Below are 13,648 nucleotides of genomic sequence, written 5' to 3'. Positions count from 1 at the left end.
CTCTCTGACCTAGGTGGCGGCCGCCATGTCCTCGTTGATTCCGGAGGGCGGCGACGTTGGCGGCGGCGACGCTGGCGGCGAGACAAGTTTGGACGCTGCTGCCTCGCCCGCGGCTCCACCGATGGCCAGCGGCTCAGTCGATAATTGGTTGGGGAGCACCAGTTTCTCGATGCAGGCCGGCTCGCAGCAGCCGGAGGCACCGCTCTCCCAGTCATCGCCAATGGGTCGCAGGTATGCAAGTATCATCTGCTGGGCTTTTGGTTAGCTGCTTCAACATTGCAAATTAGTAAGATGTGTTTGTTTCTGTTAGTTGGACATGTGTAGTAAACCGGAGTCAGTAAACTGTATAGCTCAGTCAATTTCAATTCAATTCATGAGCACTTATTTGTGCAGTTTGGCTGACCAGAAGTGGGATATATGGTTTCATTTAGAAGGAAGAAACCCTGTGAAAAGGGGTATATTTGAGTCAGATATTTCTTTGCTTACTCTACAATCACTCATTGCTAGTGAAGGGTATGGGGACAGTGATTACATGTACTATGTGAAGGAGGAGGAAATTGGATCTGACAGAGTAAAGTATTTAGGTAATGAAGCTAGTGTTCATGAAATGTTGGACTTTTTTCATCATGTCAAGCTAGTCAACATAAGGGTTGTGAGAAATGTTGAACCTGGAATTAGTACACAGGCTAATGAGAATTACATGAACACTCAAGAGAGCTGTTGTGTGAAAAAGGTTGTGGAGCAATCTGAGCTTCAGAATCAGATAGATGATAGAAAGGCTCAACTTGAGAGGAGCAGGATTCAAAGAGAGGCAGATTTGAACCACTTTGAAGGAGACACTGAAGTGTCTGAATTTTGTTCTGAGGATTCAGTTCATTCAGATGGGAGTGCTGAAGCTGTTCAACCAATGGAAATAGTGTGTGTCTCTGAAGAGGATACAAAATTGCAAACTACTGCTATTGTGAAACATGTGAAGAATCCTGGTCCAACTAGCAGATGTCACAAAGAGGTAGAGAAAAAACGTTTTGAAGATTGGTTTCCTGAAGCAGATGAGTTTTGTTTTGCTGGTGATGCAGGCATAAGTGATGAGGAAGAAGTAGATGATGTTGAACTACCATACCTCATGAAGAAGCCAAACACAAAGAGTAGTAAGAAAAAGATGAAGGAAAGGCTATATTTTGACCCCTCAATTCCCAATTCACATTTACTCTTGTGCAAGAACTTGTGTTTTGATAGTGTTTACCAGTTCAGAGAAGCATTAAGAGATTTTCATATAAGGACTTTGAGGTCTTTTCACTACCACAGGAACACTCCAACAAGAATTATTGTTTGGTGTTCACAAAGAGAGCATGGATGTGAATTTTACATGTGTGCCTCTAGGATAGCTCATGAAAGAACATTTTGCATTAAGAAGTGTAACATGGAGCACACTTGTCCAGCATCAGCAGAGAACACAAAGGTTACTACTAAGTGGCTTTCCAAAGAAGTTGAGCCATCTCTTAGAGCAGATCCTAGAGCACCTGTGGATTCACTTATTAAAAACAGCAAAGTCAAGTTTTCAGTTGATGTATCAAAGAGTGTGGCCTATAGGGCAAGGAGGAAGGCTATGAAGGTTGTACAAGGTGACCAGAAGGAGCAGTACTATAGACTGAGGGACTACCTACAAGCAGTTCTTGACACAAACCCTGGTAGCAGGTGTGTAGTTACAACATTTGAGGACCCAGAAAACCCTGCCCCAACACCTAGATTTAAGTACATGTTCTACTGCTTGCATGCATCAAAGCAAGGATTTCTTAATGGTTGCAGACCCTTTATAGGTAAATCTATAACTGCAATTTGTTCAAAATATCTTGTTGTAAATATATGGTAGCTAATTTGGGTATGGATGCAGGGCTTGATGGTTGCTTCATCAAGCTAACCACTGGACAGCAAATACTTGCAGCCACAGGAAGAGATGGCAATAACAACATCTACCCCATAGCCTTTGGTGTGGTTGATAAGGAAGATTCAGATAGTTGGACATGGTTCCTAACCCAGCTAAGATGTTGCATTGGAAGTGGTAGCAAATTTGGAACCTACACCATTATTTCTGACAGGCAAAAGGTATGCACCCTATCTTAGCCACTAGTTCAGATATATATTGTTATTAGTAGCTTTATTTCCTTTTGTTCATGACCATGGTTATAAATTTACAATCAGGGTCTTCTTAAGGCTATAAATGAGGTGTTCCCTGATTCCCCTCAGAGATACTGCCTCAGGCACATATATGCAAATTTTCAGTCAGCTGGTTTCAGAGGAGCAGAACTAAAGAAGCTAGTAGATCAGGCTAGCTACTCATTCACCAAACATGGCCATGAATTGGCAATGGCAGAGCTTAAAGCAGAGTGTGAGGATGCCTGTAAGTGGCTTAAAAAAATTCCAAAGGAGACTTGGTGTAGGTCTGCAATGGATTACAATTGCAAAACTGATCTTGTTGTGAACAACCTTAGTGAGGTTTTCAACAAAATGATCCTTGATGTTAGGGCCAAACCAATTAGGACTATGTTTGAAGGAATTAGGACTAAGCAGATGATCAAAAGGCAGAAGACTAGGGAAAAAACAGAGAACAGCAGGTGGATGATCACACCCAACTATTCAGAGAAATTAGAGGAGAATAAGAAGTATGCCAAATTTTGTGATGCATATAAGGCAGGTCCTGACATTTGGCAAGTTAATAGTAAGGAAAATCAGTACTGTGTGAACCTAGCTACTCAATCATGTGACTGCAGGAGGTGGGACATGACAGGTGTGACATGCAGTCATGCAATAGCAGCAATGAGCAAGATTCACATGCACCCAGAGGACTATGTGCATGAATTTTTCAAAAAAGCACTATATATTGAAGCATACAAAGACATAGTGTACCCTGTCCCTGGTCCTGAATTCTGGCCTGACACCCATACTCCTGATATTGAGCCCCCAGTGTTCAAAGAAAAAGCAGGCAAAAAACAGACAGCTAGGAGAAAGGGGCAGTTTGAGGTGCCTGCTCCAAAGAACACAAGCAGGATGGGAACAATTACATGCAGCAATTGTGGTCTACAAGGCCACAGATATACTAATTGTGGGAAAGCTCTAAAACCTAGTCTTGAGATGAGAAAGAACTTACACCAGGTCATTCAAAAATGATGCATTCTTTGTTTACTTTTTTTAGTTCTGGTATATTTACTAACTGATTTAATTTTGTCATGCAGGAGAATAGAGAAATTTTTAGTTCTAGTGCTACACATCCACCTCCACAACCACCACCTCAACACCAAACTACACAGATGCCAGCATCATCAGCTCCACCTCCTAAAGCAAATAAGAGAGGTTCAACATCAACAGTTTCAGCAGGAGCAGCCAGGTCTTCACCAGCACCTGCAACAGGATCTGCATCAACAAGAGCTGCAAGAACAAGAGGATCAGCATCTACAAGAACATTCAATGCACCAAGAACATCCACTGGAGAACCAGGGATATTGGCAGGCAAGAGGAAGGAAACCACCTAGCAAGTTTGCATCCTATTTCAATGCTAGTGGAAACTATTGAGTGTATGCTACTTATTTGTGTTCTGCTACTAAGTTTGTGTTCTGCTACTAAATGTGTGTTGTGCTACTAATTTCTGGACAATGTGACATGTGAACTTATTTGTGCCCAATACAAATGGGCTAAGTGCTACTGAGTTGTTTTGATTTGTTTTTTTGTTTTACTTTGCCATTTCTACAGTACAGAACTTATTGCCAAATTCATTGTACGAAAAAAAATCTGCACAAAAAAAGTCTGGCCTGGGGCTCGAACCCAGGACCAGTTGGTTGTAACTATGCGTTCAATACCAATGGGCTAGTGCTGGTGATTTGTTTGACTAGTATCGGCCAAACTTATTATATGTTGTTAGCCACGTCCTCTTTTCAGCGTGCGTAGCAGCCGGCAGCGTGGACCAGTCGTTTCGGATTCTACTACTTTATTACGTGTCCACCCACCACGCCCTCTCCTCACTCGCCCACTCGTCGGTCGCACCGCCCACTCCACTTCCCCCTCTCTCCTATCGAAATCACCGCCGACAACCACCGCCACCGCCGTCGCCATGGAATGGCAGCTCGCCATCGAAGCTCTCGGCGGCAAGAACAAGGAGATCCGGGCGCAGTACAGGGAGATCGCGCGCTGGTTCCCCAGTATGGCGATGCTCAGGAACCACGCCCGCGGCCTCGTGAAGGTGATGACGACTGATGAAAAGCAGCGCGCCTTCCACTCTGCCGGCCGCACCATCCCGGCGCCGACCATTCTGCTCTGGGCGATGCGCGAGGTGCAGCGCTCCCCCGACCCCAGGCAGCGCGCCAGATGGTGGATGTACCGCTCATCCACCACGCCACCGGCCGCCGCGGACGACGTCACCGAAGCCGTCCTCGCTGTCCCAGCCCCAATCAACAACGCCCTCTGGCGCAATCCATGGGTCCTTGGGCCCTCTGACGACTCTGAGGGCGAGTCTTCTGACGACGAGTCCACTGACGACGAGTCCAGTGACGAGCCCTCTGACGACTCTGACGACGAGGTGGATGAGGTAGTCGTCCTCTCCGACGACGAGCCTGAACTGCAGATGCTGGCTCCCGTCCTCGACGCCGTGGAGTGGGATAGGAACCGCCCAATCCATGTGGATGCGCTGCCAGAGGTGGACGATCTCCCAGACGGCGTCGTCGTGAAGCAAGAACAAGATGGCGGTGAGGATGATGTGCTGGATCCGGCGCCGGGCAAGAAGAAGAGGGCGGCCGTGACTGCGGTGCGCCGCTCGCACCGCCTGAAGATGCTGAAGAAGGAGGAGTGAACTGCTGCACTAATATTCAGTTTCGTCAGTCCTGAACTTTCTTAAGTGCAGTAAGTTCCTAGGTTCAGTTTCGTCAGGCACTATCTACTAGTAGTTCATCTTTATGTCAGGCACTATCTAATAGTAGTTGCTATCTATGTCAGGCACTATCTAATAGTAGTTGCTATCTATGTCAGACTATCTATGTTAAGTTATTTGTCAGACTATCTAAGCTAATTGCTATATATGTTAGTTGCTACTTCCAACTATGTCAGTACTGTCAGTTATCACACATGATATAAGCAGAGTAAAACAACCTCATCATAGATAAAACATTCTTACTTACTTAACTTAGCATGAGTACTTAGCATAGTAGGTCTTAACATAATAGTCATTACATCATAGATAAAACCAAGTAGTTCTTAAACCATAGCAATACCTCCCTCCCTCATACCATTCTGAAAGCACATGAAACTTTCCCAAAATATACACCTAACATGCATGACATTCCAAGGCCAGCTATATATATAGGCCTACTAATTACTTAACCCACAAACCAACCACTTCACTCATTCATAATTGCCTTGATCCTCTCCAGCTTAGCTTTGCTGTCATGCCCAGCATTGAGCAGATCAGCAATAAGATACTCTAACTTCTTCTTCTCTTGCTTACGTAGGTCCCTGTCCCCCTCCACTTCCTTCATGGCCTTCCTCATGTTCTGAATGATCTCTGCTTGGCTTTGAAGAATGCACCTTTGCTCCTTGGCAAGCTTCAACTTTTCCATACTTAACTCAATCTTTGCCTGATCCTCAAGTTGTTTCTTCTTCTCAGCTAGTTCATTGATTGCCTGACTGGTATAGTCCATGTCATGAGACATCTTGCCATCTTGATAGTCAAATAGGTTGGATACATCTTCCACCAACTGGCTGTAGTTGTTTGACAGGAAATCAATTTCCTTCTGTAGCTTGGCCACCTCTTTCTCATGGGCTTGTTTGTCATTCACCCTGCCCAAGTTCTGCTCATGATACATGTCCCAAATCTTGGTTAGGCACCTTTGTAGAATCTCTGGCCAAGGACCATCCACCCACTCCACAACCCCACAGCTCACACCTTCATCCTACAGAAGCAATTATTTATAATTAAGCACAAAGCACTTAGTAACAAACTTAGTACAGAAACCAAAAGTCATAAAGTCATTTCATTTAGCTGAAACCCTTTGTTTACATCAATATGCACCTGACTTAGCATCAGAGATAAATTCAGTTAACAGCTACATTTAGCAACAGAGATAAATTCAGTTAACAACTACATTTAGCAGTAGATATAAATTCATTTAACTCTGTTCTTTTTCAGTTAACACCTACTCTGTTCTTTTTCAGTTAACACCTACTCTGTTCTTTTTCAGTTAACAACTATATTCCCAGGTTCATAATACACTAAAGATATCTGCTTGTAGGTGTTATCAGGTTCAGTCATGTATTGAATTCAGTTAACTAAAGATCTACTTTCATATATAGCTTCCACATGCTGCAGCACACATCTCTGCACCACATGCCGCACCACACATCTCACATCTCCAGCAGCAAAACACATCACACATCTCCAGCAGCAAAACAAGTTAGCGTTCAAGATTTAATACCTGCTGCACAGGACAACCCAGGAAACGCCTGCCAGTCAAAGCACCTTCAAAAGCCACCATCTTCTTCGGCCTCTGATGATGCATCATGCACGTCGGCTCAAATTCAGTGTAAGAACCACAGAAAGATGGTTCCACCACAGTGTCAGGGGTTTCCTGCAAAAGAAACTTCGAATCAAACCAAAAGCAAATTGGAATCTCCAATTTGGATGAACTAACCCTAACCCTAACTCTGTTCCACCATTATGCACTTACAAATAGCTGCTGATCCAATGAAACCATGTTGATGTCCTCGTCCGAGCTGTCCTCGTCATACCAGGATGGCATCCTCACCTTCGACCAGCAGCAATGGCCGCGGCGGCGACGGCGATAGGCTGACCTAGGTCAGAGGACCAGGGAGAGGGAGAGGGAGAGGATGGAGTGAGGACAAGTGAGAGCGAGCGAGGAGGAGGAGAATGAGCGGCTGAGCTCGCTCTCACTTATTGGCCCACCGACAGGCGCCGTTCCAACAGCGGACGGGCCGTTAACGGCCATCTACGCGCGGCGGGCGACCGTTAGCCAACGTGGCGCCTGATTCGCGGGCCCAACCGGTCAGATTCGGGGTTAGCGCGGGCGAAGCGAGCGATTTCACGAGTTGGTAGTTTTTTTGCCACGGTTTAGTTCAAATTTGGTAGTTTTTCGCACAAAAACGTAAAATGGTAGTTTTTCGTCACGTTTCCGTCAATTGTGGTAGTTTTTGGTTAAATACTCACTTATACATGATGATCTGCGCTGTCCACTTACAAGTCGGCGCACCACGTTAACCACGTTTCACGCCGCTCCCTATCTCGTGCCAATCACGCACTTTGACAAGTTGGCACACCACGTGAACCACGCTTCGCATATTTTAATTTTGATGATTCGGTAACAAAAGGCAATCCGTGGTGCAATTATCTTTTATTTCTTTTCTATTTGAAATTTGATTCGCACTGACAGCTCGAGAGCCGGGTCAGATATATTCATATATGTCGATGTGTATGTAATAAATTGCAGCTGGTTGCTCTGTCGTTCTCTAGCTCCCTAGGTTGATTTAAATTTAATTAATATTTTTAGGATTAGCGGGAGGTGCTTCTCTAAAAGTTCTCCACTTACAGAAAGATTGCTACCGAGCATCTTTACAGTTAGATCTTTGATGGTGCGCGTTGCTGCGCCCGTCTATTTTGGCACTTAGTTGTTAGGAATATAAGGCAACTTGTATACATTTGTTTACTAACTGCACCAAAAAGTTAAGTGTCGTGGTTTTAGTTCAAATTTGAATTGAAACCACTTATTTTGGAACGGAGGTAGTATACTGGATTTTCTCGCACAATTTTGCAATCTAAGTGATATGCTTCCATCTACATTCATGCCATAGAGGTTTAAGAAATATAAGTACATCATATAGAATAAGAATTGTATCATATAAAAATAGTTTTTCATAGGTGCTTATCATGAAACATTTGTGCAAGAGTAATATTAACAATGTACCATTTTAGGCGAACTTAGAATTTTGTATTAATTCCTTTGCACAGGAGAAGTTTAGATATTTCGAAAGAATAAATGTTTCACTACGCCTATAGAAATGAAGATATATAATTCACAATATCAACATTGAATCGTCAAGTTATAGGAAAGTTTTCCAATACGAAGATAGCTATGCAGACCCTCATCTTTAAATAGCACATGCTAGTACAATTTTATTTTCCAAAAACAGAACCAATGTGCCCAATTGCTCATAATGTAGATGCCACCACATAGCCAAAGTACAAAGTTACTGCAAGAATGGAGAAAGCCCACACATTGGTACTACTAGCGCAATTTTTTTAATCATTTTCCATGCGCAGCAGCCCTTGTCTTCGATCAAGTAGACCGAGCACCATAAATCACAAAGCTATCAAATTTTAGCAGTTAAACAAATCCGTAAATTCACCAAACCAAATACACATAGGATGGGTGATATTAGCAAAGTTACCACTTGTGCATCAGAAAATGGGACCAGTGATCATACACGTCAATAATTTGAAGTTACAAAACAGAAGTCATGAAGAGAAAATTAAATAGCATGTAAGGCGAGACCATCTGAGGCAAGCAGTCACAAAAATCACCTAGCCACCTAGGTACAAAATAATTGAAATCATCATACCGGAGAAATTTCTGATGAGATACAGATCATCTTATTTTCGGATGATAACACAAATGGATTGGTCCCTCGCCCTGGTCATACATGTTCGATATGATCTTACATCTCTTCCCTGACCAAGGGTTGAAACCTGAAACATCATCTCATCAGATAAACTTATTCAATCGATTGACACAACCACATAGGCAAATTACAGCCTAAATTAGAGAAGGAAGCTCCTGATTAGTAGTTCAACTTCAACAACTCCTCCTCCATGGTTGACACATGAGTAAAGAGGAAAATAGAACTTACAGCCTGGGGATGTTGTAAAAGGTATGCATGTCTGCATGTGAAATATGAAGACACTTCTCCGTATATGTCAATTCAACATCGGCTGAAAGAAGTACCATATACGCTACTAATACCACATAAGAATAATTCAAAATTGAGCATACATACTGTTCTATCACCAGTATAATGTAAATAAGTTAAGATAGAGGAAGTCTCTCTGATCTGTCGGTCCAGCAAAGAGACTGACACAAATTAGAAACTTCATGAATCACGAGCCATCTGGATTCAAAAGAGAGAGGAGCAGGAGGTGGTGGTGGAGGAGGAGGGGTTGAGATCCTCTGCAGTACTGTACGGTGCTGTAGTGCGGATGGCATGTGGGGCCGGGTCCACATGTGGAGGAGGACTGACACAACGGGGAAACAAACCAGCGACCAACACGTCGACCATGGCTTCCAGAGGAGTTGCAGATGTAACCAGGGGAACAGGGAAGGAGCAGTTGCACGATGCGGAATTGCGGATTATCGAGGGTCGAGTAAAATTTTTTTGAGGATCTGGATCGAGTAAATTAAGAAGATGAAGCGGGGGTAGTAACTGACCTGCAATTATGGCTTCGCTTGCCAGTAATGGTTGTAGCAATTATGATTTGCATCTTCAATTCCCGACGAATCGATTCCAATCGTGGCCGATGCTTGGTTTCCCCCACGGCCCCGTTTTGTTGTATGTCAGGCGTGGTGTCATGGCGAGCCACTCTCCGCCCGACCGTGGGCTCGGCCCCAGGCGAGGCGCAAGAGCTGCAGAAGATGTGTTAATACTTTTTCCACGGTTAACGCATCACATCTAGCCCATCTGGGCCAAATTGATGACAAACGTCCAAATTAGTTATCGGAGCAGCGGCCCTTGTGCTCAGCGTAACAAAGCCCAGGCGGGAGCACAAGGGGCATCTGACGGACAGGAACTCCCGCAATAGTGCATCCAATGGTTAAAATTGCTAATGGTCTGAGATGGCTGAAAAAGTGCTCGATTATAATTTCTTTAAATAACTAAAATCCAGTTTGATAAATATTTTCGAAATATTTTTAAAATAACACAATATTTCTGAACTACTAGACTATTTATTATCATGAAATACTAACCCGATAATCAAAAGAAGAAAAGGGTTCGGTCGATTGAAACTCTAATACTTGTGTTGATGTCACCTTAGAGATTAATAAATAAACATAAAATAAAGAAAAACAAAAAAATCTAAAGAAGAATGAAATTAGTGGCATCAGTATTACACTTAAAAATCAGGAATACATAAAACAATTAAGCAAATGATGAAAAAATAGCACGCAATTTTACACAGAAAATTCACTTTTTCGTAATATGCAAGAACAAGAATTTAATAGTGAAAGTTTCCCAAAATAAAGTTTTCAAAGAAATAATAGATTAGTGGCATTAGTAAAATTAAATCAAATAGTGACAAAATTTGCATATGATTTACACAAGAAGTGCTTATTTTTATATTATGCAAGAGTAACCATATAATGGTAGAATTTTTGCATAAAGTAGTTTTCTAAGCAGGAATGAATTATTGGCATTGATATGACCCTTAAACAAAAAAATGACAATAATTTTGTTTTCTAAGACAAAATAAATTAGTGGAATTGGAATTACACTTTCAGAAGAAATGAAATGAAGTAAAAACTAAAATAAAATAAAAATAATAAAGTTTTCTACGACATAATGAATAAGTGGGATTCGTATAACCCTTTCAATAGAATGAAAATGAAAAAAAGAATAAAAAATCAAAAGAATAATGTTTTCTAAGAAAGAATAAATTAGTGGCATTGGTACAACCCTTCCAGAAGAAATAAAAAAACAAAAATATTAAAATGATCAAGTTTCGTAAGGGAGACAAAATTGGTGAAAGTATTTTTTACCCAGGAGTTGCACACAATTTACACATGAATTACGCTTTGTTATAATATGCAAGAATAACATATAATAGTGATTTTGTGCAAAAAAACAAAGTTTCTAAAAAGAAAGAATGATTAGTAGCATGTGTATTTGATCCATGGCATCTCTATTTCTCCAAATCAAAATAATGAAGTTTTGTAAGAAAGAATGAATTACTAGTAATGGAATTACCATTTAAGAAGAAAGATAACAATGACGAACTTTACACACAATTTATGCATACATTGCACATATTATAATAAGAAAGAATATGAATATAATTGTGAAATTTTCGCTAAAACACTGTTTCTTAGAAAAATATTATTATTTTGATTTTGCTTTTGTAGTTACTTCTTTTCATTCTTTTGATTTTGCTTTGGTAGTTTTGTAAGCAAGAATGATTTAGTTGCATTGATATTACCCTTTAAGAAGAAAGAAAGTATAAAGTAATCAAACAATAACAAAATTTACAGACAATATATACAAAAAATTGCACTTTCAATAATATGCAAGAATATGCATATGGTAGTGGAATTTTCACAAAAGATACAATTATAATGAAACTGCACTGTTTTAATAGTATGTAAGAAATAAGCGCATAATAGTGCATTTTTCCACAGAATTACAATTTATACACATATTATAAATTACTTACGCGTATATATTTTATCTTAACCCAACATCCAAAATATACCCATAAAAAACTACAACAAAATAGAAGCAAAAATGCACACAAATAGCCTTATAAGAAAACACTTAACATGCTTCAAGACAACAAGAAATCGATTGACGCAAAATAAGGGACAATCAGAAAACATGCAGCCCAGTACATGACAGCACACACAACAGGGGAAAAACAACTAGAACGCATCTTGGAGCAGGAATCAACGGTTAAAAAAATTGTCTGACCCAAAAATTAAAACTCAGTCAGCTGACATGTAGCTAAAGTGAGAAAATATTAGTGCAATCACATATTTAGCTTTTTCGTCGTCTCCTTTTCCTTGGCGGCTAGGCCAAACTCTCCATCCAGGGTTCGCCGGCGAGCCCATAGATTCGCCTTCCCTCTGCCTTCCACTCCGGTGCCCGGCCACGTGTAGAGGAATCCCGCCATCTTCGCTCCGGTTAGTAGCTTATAGGTTATGCCTTTTTAGTCCATGCAAGTATGATCACCACTTTACATTATGGCACATATGTGGGTAGAAACATTGAAAACGATACATATTGAAAATATTAGTTCAAATTAAATTGAGTGCAACGTGCTCAGGCTACATGGAGCCTTTTAAAAAACATTCAAAAATCATATTTCAAAAATCCAAAAAATTCTGACAAAAAATTCCAGTTTGAAATATATATGTTCTTATTTTTTACAGTTGTTTGGATTTTGTCTATTTTTTTCTTGTTTTTCGGGTGTTTTTTGTTTATTCTTCTTTTGTCTAAAATGTGGACCACAGTTGTGCTTCCCCATCAACATAGTGAAGCATGATTTTGTTTCCCCAAAAAGTGAAGTGCAGTTCTGCTTTCACGTGGAAGCATACCTATGCTTTTTCTGCTTCCCTAAAAGTGAACCATAGTTGTGCTCCTCGCGTGAAAGAACATATGTGCTTCCATATAAAGCACAAATGTGCTCCTTTATGTGAAAAAATAGAATTGTTCTTCCCCTAAAAGTGAAGCACGGTAAGTATAACTTTTGAAGCACGGGTTAATACAGTTTTGAAGCACAAGTACTACGGTTTTGGAGCACATATTTCCCCCCCACAAAAGATACATTGAAACCTATCAACATGGGATCACATTTTAAAATGTTGACGCGAGGATTGCAGCGGTGAAAACAGTTCAAGATTTGGACATGTGGTTTGAGATTTGTAAATCAATTGTACGGAAAAAGAAATAGAAATATCAAACCCACCTCGCCACGCGCATGGGAAGAAATCCTATGAAAACTCTCCAATTGCAAAAAGTGTTGCACATGCGGTGTGCCACTTGTCACCACCAAAGGAGGTGGGAGTGACCTTTACAAGGGGTGCCCCTTAATTAGTGATTTCGAGGAGAGGGATGAGGGACGGCTACCATAGGCATGTGAGAGGGAGGGTGGTAGCAACAGCAGCCAGGCTACCACCAGCATGTGTACACTAGAGTGAGGGAGGGTGAAGGTGCCATGTACCGGGGCACACTTGCAGACTGTAAGTCGACCCATCAGGGTGCTATCGACTTATACTCCAAGTCTTCAATCTAGGCAGACTTACTTAGGCTACAAGCCATGGAAACCGACATGAACCTATGTAATTTTACCCCTGGTCCACATAAGGATGTAGGGGAGTTTCGAGTCAGCATCCTGAAAGGCTACATCAATACAGATCGGACATGTAGGAGTAATACGCTTGGTGTAAAGCAAGAGGAAATTGAGATCATGGAGAATTTTTTTAGTTCGGTGAATGATAAATTCACGTACATCATTAGCACACTCGAGCAGCTTTACAACATCGACGAGATGACAGTACTAAAGGTGGAAAGACATGGGGAGAAAATGCTCGTGGCTGTCGAGAATGTAAGGGAGGAGGTGGTGACGAAGTCATGTCCTCACACATAGATTGGGAGGTCCCATGTAGCAAAGGAAAGCATGATGGTGGTGAAGGCTAAAGCAACACAAAGCGCGGCAGACACACCAGAAAAGGAAAAGGAAAAATACGTGAGTTGGATATGTCCAAGGTCTAGTGAAATAATTGCAAAGAGATGGGTCACTTTGTGAAGGATTGTCCAGAGCCTAACAAGAGGGAGATCAAGGCAAATTTGGTGAAGCGGGCCGGCAAGATGAACGTCCAGGTCTTCTGAT

This window comes from Triticum aestivum, chromosome 2A (assembly GCF_018294505.1).
Source record: "Triticum aestivum cultivar Chinese Spring chromosome 2A, IWGSC CS RefSeq v2.1, whole genome shotgun sequence".
Classification (NCBI taxonomy): Eukaryota; Viridiplantae; Streptophyta; class Magnoliopsida; order Poales; family Poaceae; genus Triticum; species Triticum aestivum.
The sequence above is the reverse complement of the archived record's forward strand: the minus strand, read 5'-3'. Positions refer to the sequence as shown.